At 43.3% G+C, this 21,100-nt stretch overlaps 1 pseudogene; it reads right to left on the reverse strand.

Annotated features, from left to right (window-relative positions):
- Window positions 1-10,330: 10,330 nt before the first annotated feature.
- Window positions 10,331-20,856, reverse strand: LOC133241865 (pregnancy-associated glycoprotein 1-like; annotated as a pseudogene).
- Between the last annotated feature and the right edge of the window lie 244 nt (window positions 20,857-21,100).

Here is a 21,100-nt window from a genome sequence, read left to right on the forward strand (position 1 = left end):
TCATTACTGGACATTTCATTGCACTCCAGAGAGAAGAAATACAGCTCCACCCACCAGAACACCGACACAAGCTTCCCTAACCAGGAAACCTTGACAAGCCACCTGTACAAACCCACACACAGTGAGGAAACGCCATAATAAAGAGAACTCCACAAACTGCCAGAATACAGAAAGGACACCCCAAACTCAGCAATTTAAACAAGATGAAGAGACAGAGGAATACTCAGCAGATAAAGGAACAGGATAAATGCCCACCAAACCAAACAAAAGAGGAAGAGATAGGGAATCTACCTGATAAAGAATTCCGAATAATGATAGTGAAATTGATCCAAAATCTTGAAACTAAAATGGCATCACAGATAAATAGCCTGGAGACAAGGATTGAGAAGATGCAAGAAAGGTTTAACAAGGACCTAGAAGAAATAAAAAAGAGTCAATATATAATGAATAATGCAATAAGTGAAATTAAAAACACTCTGGAGGCAACAAATAGTAGAATAACAGAGGCAGAAGACAGGATTAGTGAATTAGAAGATAGAATGGTAGAAATAAATGAATCAGAGAGGATAAAAGAAAAACGAATTAAAAGAAATGAGGACAATCTCAGAGACCTCCAGGACAATATTAAACGCTACAACATTCGAATCATAGGGGTTCCAGAAGAAGAAGACAAAAAGAAAGACCATGAGAAAATACTTGAGGAGATAATAGTGGAAAACTTCCCTAAAATGGGGAAGGAAATAATCACCCAAGTCCAAGAAACCCAGAGAGTACCAAACAGGATAAACCCAAGGAGAAACACCCCAAGACACATATTAATCAAATTAACAAAGATCAAACATAAAGAACAAATATTAAAAGCAGCAAGGGAAAAACAACAAATAACACACAAGGGAATTCCCATAAGGATAACAGCTGATCTTTCAATAGAAACTCTTCAAGCCAGGAGGGAATGGCAAGACATACTTAAAATGATGAAAGAAAATAACCTACAGCCCAGATTATTGTACCCAGCAAGATTTTAAGTTTAATTAGGCCCCATTTGTTTATTTTTGCTTTTATTTCCAATATTCTGGGAGGTGGGTCACAGAGGATCCTGCTGTGATTTATGTCGGAGAGTGTCTTGCCTATGTTTTCCTCTGGGAGTTTTATAGTTTCTGGTCTTACATTTAGATCTTTAATCCATTTTGAGTTTATTTTTGTGTATGGTGTTAGAATGTATTCTAGTTTCATTCTTTTACAAGTGGTTGACCAGTTTTCCCAGCACCAGTTGATAAAGACGTTGTCTTTTCTCCATTGTATATTGTTGCCTCCTTTGTCAAAGATAAGGTGTCCATAGGCGCATGGATTTATCTCTGGGCTTTCTATTTTGTTCCACTGATTTATATTTCTGTCTTTGGGTCAATACCATACTGTCTTGATGACTGTGGCTTTGTAGTAGAGCCTGAAGTCAGGCAGGTTGATTCCTCCAGTTCCATTCTTCTTTCTCAAGATAGCTTTGGCTATTCAAGGTTTTTGTATTTACATACAATTTCTGAAATTATTTGTTCTAGTTCTGTGAAATATAACATTGGTAGCTTGATAGGGATTGCATTGAATCTAAAAAACATATGAAAAGATGCTCAACATCACTCATTATCAGAGAAATGCAAATCAAAACCACAATGAGGTACCATTTCACATCAGTCAGAATGGCTGCTATCCAAAAGTCTACAAGCAGTAAATGCTGGAGAGGGTGTGGAGAAAAGGGAATGATCTTACACTGTTGGTGGGAATGCAAAGTAATACAGCCACTATGTAGAACAGTTTCGAGATTCCTTAAAAAACTGGAAATAGAACTGCCCTATGACCCAGAAATCGCACTACTGGGCATACACAATGAGGAAACCAGAATTGAAAGAGACACACGTACCCCAATGTTCATCGCAGCACTGTTTACCATAACCAGGACATGGAAGCAACCTAGATGTCCACCAGCAGATGAATGGATAAAGAAAGCTGTGGTACATATACACAATGCAGTATTACTCAGCCATTAAAAAGAATACCTTTGAATCAGTTCTAATGAGGTGGATGAAAATGGAGCCTATTATACAGAGTGAAGCAAGCCAGAAAAGAAAACACCAATACAGTATACTAATGCATATATATGGAACTTAGAAAGATGGTAATGATAACCCTGTATGCAAGACAGTAAAAGAGACACAGATGTATAGAACAGTCTTTTGGACTCTGTGGGGGAGGGCGAGGGTGGGGTGATTTGGGAGAATGGCATTGAAACATGTATAATATCATATGTGAAACAAATAGCCAGTCCAGGTTCGATGCATGACACAGAATGCTGGGGCTGGTGCACTGGGATGACCCAGAGGGATGGTGTAGGGAGGGAGGTGGGAGGGGGGTTCAGGATGAGAAACACGCGTACACCTGTGGTGGACTCATGTTGATGTATGGCAAAACCAATAAAATATTGTAAAGTAATTAGCCTCCAATTAAAATAAATAAATTTAAATTTTAAAAATGAGTAATATCCACGCTGGTGGGTGGGGACACAATTAGACTTGGTACAATTTGAGACTCAAGGATTGTTCCCTATAATTCAGACCAGTACTATCAACTCTCTGCAGAAAACTGGAAGGGTATCACCTGTACCTTCCCAGAGTTCTCTGTATGTAGCTCTCTCCTGTGACCTCTAACTATATAGAGTCATAAATCTCTCTTCTTGGGGAGACTGTTTGTCTCTGCTTAGGTACGCCTTCCATGTATGTGTTGGATTTGGGGCAATTGTAGAACTCACCTTGCTTGCTCCCCGCCTCAGGAATCCATTCTCTGCTGCCAGATGTTTGATGTAAAACAACGCTCTTTCATTTGTCTTTTCTACTTTGGAGTTATTTGAGACAGGAGGATAAATATGTCCTTTACTCCTTTATGTCAACTAAAATGGAGGTCCCCCTGCAATCAGAACTCACTGAATGCTTGTGAATGCTAGGCACTGACTTCTGTGCATGGGTGCAAACTTGATTGGGGATATGTGTTGGGGCCTTAGGGAGCCCCAGTCTTGCTGGAGAAACATGCCCATTACAAATAGTATTTGCTATGTGGTATGTTCAGTTCAGTTCAGTTCAGTTGCTCAGTCATGTCCAACTCTGCAACTCCATGGACTGCAGCACGCCAGGGCTCGCTGTTCTTCACCAAGTCCTGGAGCTTGGGCAAACTCATGTCCATCGAGTTGGTGATTCCATCCAACCATCTCATCCTCTGTCATCCTCTTCTCCTCCTGCCTTCAATCTTACCCAGTAACAGGGTCTTTTCTAATGAGTCAGTTCTTCACATCAGTTGGCCCTTTAAAGTATTGGAGGTTCAATTTCAGCATCAGTCCTTCCAATGAATATTCAGGATTGATTTCATTTAGGATGACTGGGTGGGTCTCCTTGCAGTCCAAGGCACTCTCAACAGACTTGTCCAACACCAGAGTTCAAAACCATCAATTGTTCATCGCTCACCATTCTTTATGGTGCAACTGTCACATCCATACATGACAACTGGAAAAATCATAGCTTTGCTTATACTGAAATTTTCAGCACAGGAATGTCTCTACTTTTAAAAAATTTGTATAGGTTTGTCATAGTTTTTCTTCAAACGAGCAAGCATCTTTTAATTTCACGGCTGCAGCCATCATCTGCAGTGATTTTGGAGTCCCTGAACATAAAGTCTCTCACTGTTTCCATTGTTTCCCCATCTATTTGCCATGAAGTTACAGGACCAAATGCCATGATCTTCATTTTTTAAATGTGAAGTTTAAACCAGATGTTTCACTGTCCTATCTAAATTTCATCAAGAGGCTCTTTAGTTCCTCTTCAATTTCTGCCGTGAGGGTGGTGTCTTCTGCATATCTGAGGCTATTGATGTTTCTCCCAGCAATCTTGATTCCAGCTTGTGCTTCATCCAGTGGGGCATTTCACATGATGTACTCTGCACATAAGTTAAATAAGCAAGGTGACATGATACAGGCTTTTACGTACTCCTTTCCTGATTTGGATCCAGTCTGTTGTTCCATGTTCAGTTCTAACTGTTGTTTCTTGACCTGCATACAGATTTCTCAGAAGGCAGATAATATGGTCTGGCATTCCAATCTCCATAAGTTTTCCACAGTTTGTTGTGATCCACACAGTCAAAGGCTTTTGCATGGTCAAAAAATCAGAAGTAAGTGTTTTTCTAGAATCTTCTTGCTTTTTCTATCATCCAACAAATGTTGGCAAATTGATCTCTGGTTCCTCTGCCTTTTCTAAATCCAGCTTGAACATATGAAATTTCACAGTTCATGTACTGTTCAAGACTTGCTTGCAGAAATTACCTTGGTAGCATGTGAGATGAGTGCAACTGTGTGGTAGTTGAACATTCTTTGAAATCATCTTTTTGGGGGATTGCAGTGAAAACGACCTTTCCAGTCCTGTGGCCACTGCTGAGTTTTCCACATTTGCTGGCATATTGAGTGCAGCACTTTAACAGCATCATTTTTAGGATCTGATATAGCTCTATTGCAATGCCATCACCTCCACTAGCTTTGCTCTTAGTGATGCTTCTCAAGACCCATTTGACTTCACATTTCAAGATTGTCTAGCTCTAGGTGAGTGATCACACCATCGTGGTTATCTGGGTCATTAATATCTTTTTTGTGCAGTTGTTCTATGTATTCTTTCAACCTTTTCTTAATATATTCTGCTTCTGTTAGGTCCATCCCATGTCTCTCTTTTATTGTGCCATCTTTGCCTGAAACATTCCCTCCTTATCTCTAATTTTCTTGAAAAGATCTCTAGTCTTTACCAATCAAATGTTTTCCTCTATTTTGTTGCACTGATCACTTAGGAAGGTTTTTTTTGTTTTTTTTTTTTTTAATCTCTTCTTGCTATTCTTTGGAACTCTACATTAAGATGGGTGTGTCTTTCTTTTCTCCTTTGCCTTTTGCTTCCCTTCTTTTCTAAGTTATTTGTAAGGCCTCCTCAGGCTACCATTTTGCTTTTTGCATTTCTTTTTCTTTGGGATGATCTTGATGTGGTATGTACAGATCCAAAAACGAAGGTCGTGGCATCCAGTTCCATCACTTCATGGCAAATACCTGAAAAAAACAATGAAAACCGTGACAGACTTTATTTTCCTGGGCTCCAAAGTCACAGTAGTGACCGCAGTTGTGAAAAAAAAAAGAAAAGAAAAGATGCTAGCTCCTTAGAAGAAAAGCCATGAAAAACCTGACAGCATACTAAAAATCAGAGACATTATTTACCAGCAAAGGTCTGTATAGTCAAAGCTATAGTTTTACCAGAAATCGTGAGTGGATGTGAGAGTTGGACCATAAAGAAAGCTTAGTACCAAAGAATTGATGTTTTTAAACTGTGGTATTGTGCAAGACTCTTGAGAGTCCCTTGAACTCCAAAGAGATAAAACCAGTCCATGCTAAAGGAAATAAGTTCTGAATGTTCATAGGAAGAACCGATGCTGAAGCTGAACCTCCAATACTTTGACCACCTGATGGGAAGAACTGATGCATTAGGAAAGACCCTGATGCAGGGAAAGATTAAAGGCAGAAGGCAAAGGGGAAGACAGAAGATGAAATTGTTGGGTGGCATCACCAACTTGATGAACATGAGTTTGAGCAAGCTCCAAGAGTTGGTGATGGACAGGGAAACCAGGCATGCTGCACCCCATGATATAGCAAACAGTTTGACATGACTGAGAGACTGAACTGAACTGCTGTACAGAGGACATCAGGGAGCAGGCAGAAGTCTTTGGGGTCCAGTGAAGCCTGTGGGCCCTGGTGGGAGTAGTGAAAGATGTACGTGGAAGGGGAGGCATCCCATCCTCTGGTGCAGGTCATTGAATGCAAGGCAAGGAACACAAGATGTTGAATGTGTTACCAAATATTGTTTCCTAAAAAAAAAAAAAAAAAAACTGTTTTCCTAAGGAGTGAGAAGTTGGACTAAGTCTGTTCTCTAGATTTTACTGAGGGATGTGGAAGGGATCTGGAGTAGGCTGAGTCTGAAAAAATTAGGTGACCAGCTGCTGGAGGGTCAGGCTTATGGTAGACATTCTGCACTAGATGGAAAACAAATCCAGAGAAAAAGTGTCCCTTCTGGAGTGTACATGCCAATGTACCACATTGTTTCAGCAGATCACTTCAGTGTTGTTTTGGGGCAAGCAAAAATGCATGAAGGGTGGTTTGCTTTTGTGAATTCCTGTGGGTAGTTAGATTACTAAATGTTTGGTTACTTAATTGCATGGTTGGAATTATGCTTGGGAAAGAAAACTAGATGAAATCCACACATATGTTATCATTAAACAGCAAGCGTAGGAAGGTTATGAAGGCAATTATAGGCAATTTATATGTGAAGGGCCAAATGGGGAAAGATTCATTTAACAGGCTGAGATTGGACTGTACAGGTTGCCATAGCTGTTGCTATGACAAGTAGCCATAACACCTACTTGTTGTTACGCTGGAGACTGTGAAACTCAAAAGAGACCTAGAGCCTTTACAACTTTCCTTGCAGTGTGATTTCAGAGGAGAAGTAGTTGAGAAGGAAAGGCTGACTGGTAAGGCTGAGGAAGGGAGTAATCTGAGCCAGTAATCCTTAGCTCTTATGGGAGCCCAGAAAATAGAAGCATCGGCTCAGTCAGAGTTCTGGGTCAGGGTTCAGAAATATATGTCATTTGGCTTGAATCAGTATTTTAGCCTTGGGGATGGTAGCCATAACCTCTAAACAGAAGATTGCCTTCACCCAGGTGGCAGAATAATTCATATTTGTTCCAGACTCAGGAACCCAGAAAGCCCTCTCAGGGCCACTTGCTCTTTGCAGGCACATATGCAATCTAGAAGGTGGAATTATCATCATGGCCCATTTTCCATATGAGAAAACTGAGGTTAAGTGACTTGATCAAGCTCACACAGCTAAGCATGTGAAAAGCCAAGCAACAGCCCAGGGTAACACAGTCCTCAAATTCTGTGTTTTTGCTCCACACCCACTGGGAGTGGTGGGTGGTGATCTGGAAGCAATGCTTAGGCAGAAGCAAACAATATTCACGTTTAAATTGAAGAAAGTAAGGAAAACCATCAGAACATTCAGCTATGACCTAAATCAAATCCCTTATGACAATATAGTGGAGATGAAAAAATAGATTCAAGGAATTGGGTCTGGTAGCCTGAAGAACTATGGATGGAGGTTTATAACATTGTATGGGAGGTGGTCATCAAAACCATCTTCAAGAAAAACAAACGTGAGGAGGCAATGTAGTTGCCTGAGGAAGCCTTAAAAATAGCTGAGAAAATAAGAGAAGTGAAAGGCAAAGGAGAAATGGAAAGATATACCCAATAGAATGCAGACTTCCAGAGAATAGCAAGGAGAGATAAGAAAGTCTTCATAAGTGAATAGTGCAAGAAATAGAGGAAAATAATAGAATTGTAAAGAGTATTGATTTCTTCAAGAAAAGTGGAGATACCAGAGGAACACTTCATGCAAAGATGGGCACAATAAAGGACAGAAAAGTCAAAGACCTAACAGAAGCAGATGAAATTAAGAAGAGGTGGCAAGAAAGCACAGAACTATACCAAAATGGTCATAATGACTGGAATAGGAATGATGCTGGGTCACTCACATAAAGCCATATATACTGGAGTATGAAGTCAAGTGGTCTTTAGGAAGCATCACTACAGGAAAACCTAGGGAAGGTGATGAAATTCCAGCTGAGCTGTTTAAAATTCCTAAAGAATGAGCCTATAAATGTGTTGCATTCATATGTCAGCAAATTTGGAAAACGCAGCAGTGGCCACAGAGCTGGAAAAGGTCTGTGTTCATTCTAATCCAAAGGAAAGGCAATTTCAAAGAATGTTCAACCTATCATGCCATTGTGCTCATCTCACTTGATAGGAAGGTAATGCTCAAAATCCTTCAAGCTAAGCTTCAACAGTACATGAACTGAGAACTTCCAGATGTACAAACTGGTTTGAGGAACCAGAGATCAAATTGCCAACATCCATTGGATCATAGAGAAAGTAAGGGAATCCCAGAAAAACATTTCCATCTGCTTCACTGACTATGCTAAAGCCTTTCACTGTGTGTAGCACAACAAACTGTGGAAAATTCTTAAGGAAATAGGAATAGCAGATCACCTTACCTTTCTCCTAACACGTCTCTAGGTAGGTCAAAAAGCAGCATTTAGAATCAGACACGGAACAACTAAAAGATTTAAAACTGGGAAAGGAGAATGACAAGATATACATTGTCACTCTGGTTATTTAACTTATATGTAGGATACATCATTCAATATGCTGGTCTGGATAAATCCCAAGCTGGAATCAAGATTGCTGGGAGAAGTATCAACATCCATAGATGTGAAGATGACACTTCCCTAACAGCAGAAAATAAAAAAAAGAGCTAAAAAACCTCTTGATGAGGAGAGGAGATGAAAAAACTAGCTTAAACTCAACATTCAAAAATCTATTCACAAAAAGATACTCAACATTCATGGCATCCAGTCCCACCACATCATGGCTTATAGATGAGGGAAAAGTGGAACAGTGGCAGATTTTATTTTGGGGGGCTCCAAAATCACTATGGACCTTGACTGCAGCCACAAAATTAAAACACACTTGCTCCTTGGAGAGCTTCCCTTGTGGCTCAGATGATAAAGCGTCTGCCTGCAATGTGGGAGACCTGGGTTCAGTCCCTGGGTTGGGAAGATCTCCTGGAGAAGAAAATGGCAACCTACTCCAATACTCTTGGCTGGAGAATCCCACGGACAGAGGAGCCTGGTAGGCAACAGTCCACGGGGTCGCAAAGAGTCAGACACGACTGAGTGAGTGCTTTGCTTTTGCATTTTTGCTCCTTGGAAGGAAGAAAGGCTATGAAAAACCTGCACAGTGTATTAAAAAGCAGAGACTCACTTTGCTACAGAGGTCTATAGTGTCAAAGCTATGGTTTTTCCAGTAATAAGGTACAGATGTGATATCTGGATCATAAGAAATGGTGAATGCCAAAGAATTGAGCTTTTGAACTGTGGTGCTTGAGAAGATTCTTGAGAGTCCCTTATACAGCAAGGAGATCAAACCAGTCAATTGGAAAGAAAATCAACCTCTAACCACTGCTGTCTCAGCTGAGGCATCAACTGAGGGCCTCCAGCTTGAAAGAACGGATGCTTCCACTGCAAAAGTGCCTAACCACGGCAGCTCCAAGCAAACAGTTTGTAGCCCCACCCATGGAGAAGCTCAGAAAGGCTGAAGGCTCTGTGTACACTGGATCTCCTGATACATGCGTTGCATTCTCCCCAGCAGTATTGGAGGCCAAGGAAGGGGCATTCTGGGCCCTGGAGGAGGGGGATGGCTCAGGGATCCACTGGGGCCACCGCTTACCAAGTAGGACTGGAAAGGACAGAGAAGGCATATGTGGCAGAAACCTGGTAACTGGATGTGGGACAAAAGGGAACCAGCTCTCCAAAAAGTACCTAACCTAAACTCTCCTGGAGGAAAAGACCAGTGATAAGTTCATCTGAGATAGGATGAAGGGGGTCTATTTCATTACACCTTATAATTCCTCTGAATGAGAAGGTGGTGGAGTTGGTGGGTCATCACAAACTCTTCCATGGCCTAGACTATCTCCAAGTCGCTTTCTTTGGGGCTGCCTCTCCCCAGCTTCAGTCATATACTTCTGGAGGATATTGACAATTTTGTATGCTGCTGCATCAGGACCACAATGTAAAGCCAATCATAGGACCCCATGGCCCTGCCAGGATGGCTGATCTAGGACTGTACACGTGATCTAAGATGGGTCATTTAGAGAGAACACCTTTGAACTCTGATGTCTTCAATCTTTTCTTTCCTTATTGGAGATGTCTTCAGGATATAAAACCCTATGGCAGGTAGCTTGGACTCCCTCACTAGGTGTAGAAGCCTTAAGGAAGAAAGTTTTAAGGCTATGACCATCAAAGAAGAGGGGATGAAACAGTGAGGGTGTGAAACAGAGAACTGATGACTTCTGATTTCTTGGGTCCAGTCACTGAGATCTTTGTATTTGCTCTGATTCTTGTGTCCTGGATTCCCAGAATCATCTCAATGAGTCTCCCCTTTCCTTGAAGCCAGTTGGAGGTGGGCTCCTCTCAACTGTGATTCAGACTTTATTCTAGATCCTTCCCAATCATTGTACACCTCCCAGAAACAGAGGCACCCATTTGTTTCAACACCATTACAAGTGAAACCCTTTATTCTTTAATGAGAATAGAGTGTGCAGACCACCAAATACAGTTCACCAGCATCCTGGCAGGAGTACCCTAAGTGTGATTTAGTGTTTGCTTGCAGCGGCCTTACTGATTCCTGAACCACTCCAAGTATTTATACTGCCTGTGCCAGGCCAATCCTGTCATTTCCTCTATCAAAGACTGAGAAATACAGCCTCAGGAAGACATCACCCAGGATCCAGGTCTCTCTAGATGTCCTCACTCTGTTCTCTTGAAAGGTTGTATAGCAGTGGCCTCTAGAATCCTGAGGGAGTCAGAGACACACACCAGTCAGCCTGAGCCCTTACCTGCGACTCCCACAAATATCCAGACCCAGCACAATTCTTGGTTTTATTTCCATCTTTTGGTAAGTATCCAGGGATTTTCTCATTAGCAGGGAATATGGGAGTTCATCCACAACCAAAAGGGCCAAGACATGAGGTTGCCATGAGGAAGGGTGTGGGGGAGAGGACTGGGAGTTGGAATGATAAACAACAAAGTCCTACTGTATAGGATAAGGAAGAATATTAAATATCCAGTCATAAACCACATGAAAACGGATAAGAAAAAGAATATACATTTCTGTATGTGTATAACTGAGTCACATTCCTGTGCAGCAGAACTCAATGCAACACTGAAGATTAGCCACAATTCAATAAAATTTTTAGAGAAGAAAAAGAGTGTCCATAGTTATCCTCTCTCCCTGTTTCTTTCCTTCTGACTCCTGCTCTTTGTTTTCTCTGCAGAGAATGCTGGTTCTCCTCCTGCGTCCCCACAATCCATACTTTATTTAAAAAAAAAAAAAAAAAAAAACCTTTATTTTGTATTGGAGTATAGCTGATTAAGAATATTCTGAGTTTGAGGTGGACAGGAAATGAACTCACCCATATGTATCCATGTATCCTGGTCCCCAAAATACCCCTCCCATCCAGGTTGTCATACAATCAAGCAGAGTTCCCCGTGCTACACAGTAACTCGTTGTTGGTTATCCATCTTAAATAGAGCAGTGCCCACAACATGTTCTTGAAGACTTAACTTAGGAACTCTGGGAAGCCTCTCAGCCCACACTCACCCTCTTTGGCCACTCCAGGCTTGAGTGGGTAACGTACTCTGGTTCCCCATCCCCACTGGTCAGTCCGTAGCCTTCATCACCCCGAGAAAGTCCCTAGGGCCCCAATGCAGAGCACCTTGGGATGCCATTTGCATGGAATCCAGTGCAGTTTTGCCTAGAACCAAGCAACCCTCCATATGGCTCCATCAGTTACAGTTTTAGAATTCCTGAAATTCCCTCCCTTCCTTAAAGTCTTCTTTGAGCCCATCAGCCAGCTCTGAACTCCCTCAGGGAGCTGACATGAAGCCTCCACCTTGTGCCAGGGCTGAGCAGTCACTGTGCACCCTTTATTCACCTTAGTATCCAACCTCCCCACAGAGGGGTCAGGTATCCCAACTCACAAAGGGGACACCTGGCCAGAGCTAGGGGAAGATGCATCCGAGAACTAGGGTGACCATGTAATTTATCATCCAAAGCAGGAAAACTGCAAGAAGGGAAGGGAGACTGTTAATCCCTATGGTGGGACAGCACACTGGGAGTGTCCCCAGTCATTCTCCTTGTCACACAGCCTATTCAGTGACCGCTAGAGCTGACTTTCATGTTCATGCATGTGAGGTTTCAGATTGAACTGAAACTCTTTGAGGACTGAGGACCTGAGTGTTCCCCTCTCCTTGTGACTCCCACCATGCCAGCATGGTGTGGCATCTCCACATTTATTTCAGGATAATCAGTGTCCCAGATGGCCCTTTACTCTCAAGTGGTGCTTTTGTGGCAGGCTCTAGCCCAGCAACAGGGCTCAGCAGCATCTGCAATAGTGCAAGATGGCCTGCACAGGGTGCCCTACTCCCAGCAGCAGCCCAAGGGTTCCTGCAAGATCCTATTTGAGAACCACCCCTCAGGGTTCTCCCCTCACCTTGAGGATGTAGGCTCGAGCTGGCACTGGATATTTGATGCCCTTGATGGTGAAGATAATAGAGGGCAGGGTATTGACCGAAAAACATGAAACGTAGTGCTGTTAGAGAGAGAGGGAGAGAGGTTGGCCCTGGAGATCCTTCTTGTGTGTGGAGACTGGGAGTGACCCTGGGGCATGACCCTTCACCTCGGAACCCCGTGGTGTGGTGCTGATGAGCTTCTGGATATTATTGACCAGTCTTCTTTGCCAAGGATCAGTGATGTCCTAGAGTCCATAAGGGCCTCGCAGCCACCAGAACAAGCAATAACCTTTCTTTTCATGGAGATGCTGAGAGACAGTGTGACAAAGCGGCATCAAGGCCACTCTGAATCTCCCCAGAGCTGCCCCCTTCCCAACTGTCCCCTAAACATCCCTTCATCTTTTGGGCTGACTCTTTTCTTTGCTCTTGACACAGCACCTTCCTTGACATCCTGAATACAGTACTTGAATACACCATGATCTTTTGTATCTTGCCACAAGCTGGTATTCCTTCCTAGAAGTCTCCTTCCCTTTGACTAGCAAATTTCTTATCATCTTCCAGATTCCAACTTAGTTGTCATTTATTCAGGGAAGTCTTTCCCTTGGTGTTTATCAGTCTCCTGTCTTGGTCACTTTCTGTAGACTCTTTCTCGTGTCTGCTGCTGCTGCTGCTGCTGCTGCTGCTGCTGCTAGGTCACTTCAGTCGTGTCCAACTATGTATGATCCCATAGACGGCAGCCCACCAGGATCTTGTCCCTAGGATTCTCCAGGTAAGAGTACTGGAGTAGAGGTGGCATTGCCTTCTCCATTTCTCATGTCTAGCATGTACCAAAGTCACAATTCACTATGTGTGTGTGTCATTTCTTGTGCATCTGCCTTCTTAGATGTGAGGGTGAGTTTTATTCTCATTGCCTCCCTAAAGTGCCTGGCACACAGTGGATGCCCAATGCTTGTCTGTTTAGTGAGTGAATGAAGACTGAAAATAATGAATGAGAAACATCCAGAGAGCTGTATCTGGTGGGGAACAAATAATGGGTCAACCACAGAGTAAAGATGGAGATTCACGGGTATAGCAGATTCTCATAATGGTGGGAGAGAGGGGTTCCTCTGGGAGAGGGTGTCTCCCAGCACTGTTCCTACAACCAGCTCAGACCCTGAGACCCTGGCCAGGAAATATATGACTAGCCCACAGAAACTCCAAAGGACAGGTCAGCTTTCATCTGAGGGTATCACAAAGAATCCTATCAATTATGCCCCTTGTCTTCTCATCACGCCTGGATCCCACCTTCCTGATTCTCTGTTATAGGCCCTGCACCACTGTGTGTCCAGGTACATGGGGTGTCTTTTTTTTTTAGTTGCTTTCAAGTCATAAGACTGCAGCCAACCTCTCTCCACTGCTGGCTAGCTGCTCCCTAAGGAGACCAGCTTTTCCCATTTGCTGAAGACTTTCCCTGTTTTTAAACTGACATTTATTTGTACTGAGAATTTCCTTGGTCCCAGGTAGCCCTGGACAGTTGGTCATCTTATAACTGTTTTCAGGCCAGTGTAATTCTCCCTGATCCTCTGTTTACCACACTGTAGAGTCCTCTAACATGCTCCACGCCTCACAGGGCAATGGGTGCAGCCCTCTTCCAGCTGCACAGACGTCTCCAGACCCTTTTAGGACCCTGGTCAGAGCCCTCGTCAAAAGGCCTGAGATTTATGAACCCGTGGGTTGTTTACCTATGTGTTTATGTGTTTGTTTGTATATGTGTTTGTATGTGTCTCTAATTTTGCATTTGTGTCTCTGACTATCTATGCATGTTTATATGTGTCTGATTGTGTGTTTCCATGTGTCTGTGTGTCTGTCTGTGTCATTGTAAGTGGTGTATATGTCTGTGTCACTATGTGTCTGAGAATCCATTTGTGTGTGTCTGCCTGTGTCCGTGTACAGATGTGGGGCATCACTTGGGCTGACCCTCAGAGGGAGAGGTTACTGGTCCATATGTACATGCCAGTCTCCCGCTTGGATCAAAGGTACTCTGTTGAGCACTCCCTGCTAGTAGGCTTTGTCCACCCCACCAAACATCACCACACTGCCCTTCCCCTGCATCTGTAGAGAGAAAAGAAGGGCAGATATTTGGAGGACAGTAACAACAGCACTGTCTGAGAGCTTGTGTTTGTGCTTGTCTACCCATCAAGGCCCTAATAAGGTCTCCATTTACAGATGCAGAAATCAAGGCTAGGAGTGATTGAGAACCAGACTGAGGTCAGTAACTGGCTAATGAGTGGCACAGAGGAGGTTAGAAGCTGAGTTACATGGCTGGGCTCCACCCACTATGTCTTCTGAAGAGGCCCAGGACCTCTTGCTACCTGTGTGCTCAGAAACCCTCAGATAGCACGGTGCTGAAGAGTTTTTGCTTCACCCATGTCCAGCTTGTCATTTTTCAGGAAAATCAAAGCTAAGTGCTAAGGATATGGGTTCAGGTCACCCAGAGTTGGCTCCGCTGGCCTGTGACCTCTACTGTCCAAAGGGACTCACACTAGAAAGGACCCCAACTCTGCTCTCCCTGTCTTAAAATGACTAATATTTCTTGAACAAGGGATCCCACATTTTGTTTTGTGTCCCACACTTATTTTTCACTGGCTCTTGCGAATTGGTTAGCTGATCCTGGGCTCCCAGTGGAATGCTAATGAGGAAGGAGATAGCCACCATCCTTCTCCTTCCTTCCTGATCAAACTCATAAGCAAATCGTATTGCTTTTTCCTCCAACTTGTTTCCTGTTGCCTTCCATTAGTCTTCCTCCTCACTCACCCCGCTAGACCAAGTTACTGGTCTTGAGCCCAGGAGCAGGGATGTGTTCCCTTAAAGCATTATTTATAAAAACCAGTGGTGATGCAAGGTAAGTCCCTAGTTATCCTGGGTTAGATTATCTCTCAGGATACTTCTTTATCAAGTGTTCTATAATTTTCATGCACCTGAAAGCATCTTACAGCTAATTTGGAGAAAGGGATTGACCATCTCAGACTTACTTGCTCAAGTAGAAGGCAAAACAGGCTCAGAAATGGCACCTTGATTCTTCAGGTTGTCAAAGATGGGGATGGCTCCAATGAAGGATATGTTGGGGTAGTTCCAGCCCAAGATGCCATCTAAAGGTATACCCTCAAACCCATATTCTGCCATGTTTAGACTGAACAGCTGGTCATTTCTTACAAGGTCCCCAATCTGTGGGAGAGAAGAGTGTTCCCACTTACAGATACGTGAAGTGGGGCTAGGACTGGGCTGGGGTGCATTGCCGTTAGATCCTCAAAGAAGAATTGAGCCTGGGCTGTCTTTGGTGGACCTCAGATGGTTAGACCAAGCTGGGAGGATTCCATTTGTGAGAGGCTGTGAATTTTAAAACATCTGCCCCTCTGAAAAACACCACCTGAGTGAGTCAAAATGGCCTTGTGGCTTCTGTCCAGGTGGGGCAACCAAGAGTCAGGCCAGGACCCACTGGTGCCCCCTTGTGAACAAAACAATCGAGAGCAAGATAGCCTTCTCTTTGGCATGAGGTAATGATAGGAATGGGCTGCATTCTCTGTAAGGGACTGTGGATTCTGCAACTGTCCAGGTGACAGAATCTGAAAACAAAATCTTGCTTGCAGGGTTGTATGAAATTATTGCCTAGGAAATTCACTTTTGGGGATACGTGTGTGTTTCTGTGAGTGTGTATAAGAGAGAAAGAGAGAGAGGGGAACTACTCAGGTAGTTTGGGGAGGCAGGCCATGCGTTTTATTAGACTCTCAAAGTTCTTCTAGAGTGAGAATTCATTTATCAGGCCCCCTGACATCTCTGGCCTCCAGTTTCCCACTCTGAATACTTGAAGCCCTTGATTGCCCCCAGGGTCCCCAGAACAGTTTTATCCTATCCCAAACACCCCACAGCAACTGCAGTCCTGAAAAGCCAGCCCAGCTCCATCACTTACCACATGTGTGACCTTGGCAAGGCCCTTGTATTCTATACCTCAGTTTCCTCATATGTCAAATGAGCTAATCAGACCACCTGCTGTGTGTGGTTGTTGCAGGATTAAACCAGTTATTACCTGAAAGTGCCTAGAACCGTCTGTGAATATAAAAGTGGGTGCTTTTTTCCCATCTTCTCGCTTCCAGCAAAATGAACCTTGAACTGCTCATGGGCAGAGCAGCTGCAAGTCTGCATCTCAAGCTACTCTCTGGGTTACTCTGGGTTAGCTAATCCATTTGCTTGTGTGTCACCATGGGGACTGCGTCCCCAGGGACAGGATCCTGTGGGTAAGATGGCCAATATCTATGGGAGTTAGGCTAGGAAGTGTCCTGCCAGATGTTCCTGCATCTGTTTTCCAAGCAGGGGTCACTCCATAGCCAGTCCTGACTCAGCTTCTCTTTACATATTACCCAAAAGGTTTCATAAGCAAGAAATCCCTTCATGCTCCCAGATCCATAGACGATGCTGAAGGTCTTTTGGGTAGGCTGGAAGGTGGAAGACTTGTAATGTCTGAACCTAACTTATATAGCTGCAGACACAAGAGATGAGTGTCATCAGGTGCCAAGGGTGGAAACGTCGGCAGGGCAAGTGAAAGATGGTCCAGGTACGGAGTGTCTGTACTCACAACAGGCTGGACAGGGGCAAAAGAGGGAGAGAACGTACAAGACAGGTGAGCCTGTGTCAAAGATAACCTGAACACAAAAATAAACTCAAAATGGATTAAAGATCTCAACGTAAGACCAGAAACAATAAAACTCCTAGAGGAGAACATAGGCAAAACACTCTCCGACATACATCACAGCAGGATCCTCTATGACCCACCTCCCAAAATATTGGAAATAAAAGCAAAAATAAACAAATGGGACCTAATTAAACTTAAAAGCTTCTACACAACAAAGGAAACTATTAGCAAGCTGAAAAGGCAGCCTTCAGAATGGGAGAAAATAATAGCAAATGAAGCAACCGACAAACAACTAATCTCAAAAATATATAAGCAACTCCTACAGCTCAACTCCAGAAAAATAAATGACCCAATCAAAAAATGGGCCAAAGAACTACACACTTCTCCAAAGAAGACATACAGATGGCTAACAAACACATGAAAAGATGTTCAACATCACTCATTATCAGAGAAATGCAAATCAAAACCACTATGAGGTACCATTTCACGCCAGTCAGAATGGCTGCAATCCATAAGTCTACAAGCAATAAATGCTGGAGAGGGTGTGGAAAAAAGGGAACTCTCTTACACTGTTGGTGGGAATGCAAACTAGTACAGTCACTATGGAGAACAGTGTGGAGATTCCTTAAAAAACTGGAAATAGAACTGCCTTATGATCCAGCAATCCCACTGCTTGGCATACACACTGAGGAAACCAGAAGGGAAAGAGACACGTGTACCCAAATGTTCATCGCAGCACTGTTTATAATAGCCAGGACATGGAAGCAACCTAGATTCCCATCAGCAGATGAATGGATAAGATAGCTGTGGTACATATACACAATGGAGTATTACTCAGCCATTAAAAAGAATACATTTGAATCAGTTCTAATGAGATGGATGAAACTGGAACCTATTATACAGAGTGAAGTATGCCAGAAAGAAAAACACCAATACAGTATACTAACGCATATATATGGAATTTAGAAAGATGGTAACAATAACCCTGTGTATGAGACAGCAAAAGAGACACCGATGTATAGATCAGTCTTATGGACTCTGTGGGAGAGGGAGAGGGTGGGGAGACTTGGGAGAATAGCATTGAAACATGTATAATATCATGTATGAAACGAGTCACCAGTCCAGGTTCAATACGTGGTACTGGATTCTTGGGGCTGGTGCACTGGGATGACCCAGAGGGAGGGTAGGGGAGGGAGGAGGGAGGAGGGCTCAGGATGGGGAATGTGGGTATACCTGTGGCGGATTCATTCCGATATTTGGCAAAACTAATACAATATTGTAAAGTTTAAAAATAAAATAAAATTTAAAAAAATTTAAAAATTAAAAAAAAAAAAAACAAAGATAACCTGAAGTTCCTGAGGCGGTGTTCCAATGGTGATGTTACCCACATAGAACAATTACAGGGAGAAGGAGGAGGGAGTGGGTTACTGCAGAACTGGCTGCCCTCTATTCCCACGCTGCTGCCTCCCTCTGGGTGTCACATATCTCTTGAGATCACTTTCTAACCACCGTGCAGCTCACAACCTTTGATCACAGAGGTGCTAGCATTTGATATTGTTTTTTCTTATGCTACGTTGTATGCAGGATACTGACTCTATGACCAGGCATGGAAGTGGTACCTCCTGAATGGGAAGCCCAGAAGCATAACCACTGGGCCTCCAAAACTGCTGGACACCCAGGGAAGTACTGGTGCCTTCATTTGAGAAGCTCTGTAGTCTCTTCAAACCCAGTCTTAGCATCCCCTTCTCCAAGATGTCCTTCTTGATCAACCCCAGCCACTCCCTCCAAACTCAGACCACATCCAATCAACACCACACAGGTGACCCTTTCATTTGACATGTATTTACTCTTTGCCTATCATTCAGGCTGGCATGGGCATTCTTGAAGACAAAATAAGCCATTTTCTAATCTAAAAGCTGTAAGCACTGTGTTAGATTCTGATGGCCTTACACGGAATACAGGTTCAGGTACTTTTTACTGCTGTGGTTCTTGCATCTGTGGAAACTGAATTCCTCTGCCTGGGGATTCACAGTTGCTTTGCAATTAGTTCTACCTTTTGATCAGAGATGGTTCACTCTTCATCTGTAACTGAGTGACTCCCTTACTTCAGAAGTTGCTGCTGCTGCTGCTGCTGTTGCTAAGTCGCTTCAGTCATGTCCGAATCTATGCAATCCCATAGACAGGAGCCCACCAGGCTCGCCTGTCCCTGGTATTTTCCAGGCAAGAACACTGGAGTGGGTTACCATTTCCTTCTCCAATTCAGGAACGTGAAAAGTGAAAGTGAAGTCATTCAGTCATGTCTGACTCTTAGCGACCCCATGGACTGCAGCCTACCAGGCTCCTCCATCCATGGGTTTTTCCAGTAAAGAGGACTGAAGTGGGTCACCATTACCTTCTCCTCAGAAGGAACAAACTCCATCAAACTAATGACACATCTTTGACACAGAAATGGACGTTTACCTGCCACTTGGTAATTTCTGGGCCCAGTCACCAAGACCAAGAGTTGAGGATGATAGTGCCTTCTCCTCTGGGTACAGCCACTGTTACCCAGGGTTTCTGCCTCCTGCAGGAGCCCCAGCCCCAGCATCCCACCTGTCACCTCCAGATGAGCCCCAGTGCTAGGCTAGAGCACCAGGGGGCGCTTTGGAGGACCATCCTCCCAAAACCTGACATCCATGATGTTGCTCAGGGGGTGAATAGTTATATTTGACCCACACGAAGAAATCTAGGACAGTCCGTAAGCATGTTCCTTCAGGAAATTGTTCAGCATGTTTTTTTCACTGAGGGTATATCTCATGGTCTTCACTTTTGTAGAGGTATTCTTTCATCGAGCATTTGAAAAAGAAAATAAAGAAGTTACAATTAGCTGTCAGTGTTAAGGTATAACTGTCATTGTAATGGCACTGTGTATTTTCCAATCAATTTTATGAGTCACCTTATTATCAGAATTTTATGCATATGCCATGGCAAAAACATAGGTTTGAATAAAGATTCTGTTCTGTAATGTTGGGTAAACCATATGACCCTGTGGCGTCTCAGTCTCCTCTTCAGAAAAATGGTGGAATGTAACAATACAAACCCTCCAAATGGGATATCTTGGGGAGAGTGAAGTGATGGATATAAGGTGCCTGATAAGTAGGAAGTCTCAACAATGACAGCCACTAGTACTGCTGTTGCCATCCCACTGTATCCTTCTCATAGAAGCTCAGGGAAGGAGGTAGAAGGGGGATTCCTGTCCTCTTTTACAAGGGAGGAATCTGAAGTTCAAGAGGTTTGTGAATTGGCTGTGGTCACACTGCTTGTCAGATATAAAACAGTGTATAAGTAGCTCTCCCAATCTTTCTCCAAGTTGAAGGAGGAGAGATAGTTGAAAAAAGAATCCAGGAAATAGGGAACAAGTTAGGGAAGTGTAGAGGCTCAAGAAGGAAGGATGAGTCAAATGAAAAATTAAAAGAAAACAACACAGAGAGAAATACACTCAGAGCCTTCCAAAGAGATGGAGAGATAAATGAGTGATACAGAGATGCAGACATAGACATATACACACTGAAGTAGAGAGGGAACAAAGAGAACATGCTAAATAACATGTAGAAAAGTGCTATTCCACAGGACCACACCTACATCTGCATTGACTGTGCACTGAACAATTGCAAGGAGTTCCAATTTCAATTGTCATGACATGACTGGACCCCAAGAGTTGTGCAGCTATGCAAATCTACACCAAGACCCTTGGGACCCACAGTTCCTATAGCAACATGCTTATCAATAAGTAAGGGTTGAACTTTAAGATTATCAGGGAAATATTCCATTCCCGTCTAAACTGGATGAATAGAATAATCAGATGAAAAGAAAAATCGCAGAAATGAATATGATGTGGCTTACAGCCTCCATACTTACATGACTCTGCAATCTGAGAAGGCCACTGGCCCAAGGAGCACCAGCCACTTCATGCTTCTTTCCTGGCTCCAAGTACTCAGGAAAGTTCAGGTTCTTAGCATGTAGTGGTGCCTGGGAGCCCCTAGTTATATATGCTCTGACATGCCCTAGTTTAGCTCTTTAGGCCAATAATAGGTCTAAAAAAAACACAAAAGTCTTGATAAAATCTTTTCCTTCATCAGTGTCCTTGGCAAGTGCACTTTGAAGCTTCTCAGAAGACAGAGAATTGAACTGTAATCTCTTCCTTGAAGCTTGGTT

Source organism: Bos javanicus, chromosome 29, assembly GCF_032452875.1.
Source record: "Bos javanicus breed banteng chromosome 29, ARS-OSU_banteng_1.0, whole genome shotgun sequence".
NCBI lineage: Eukaryota > Metazoa > Chordata > Mammalia > Artiodactyla > Bovidae > Bos > Bos javanicus.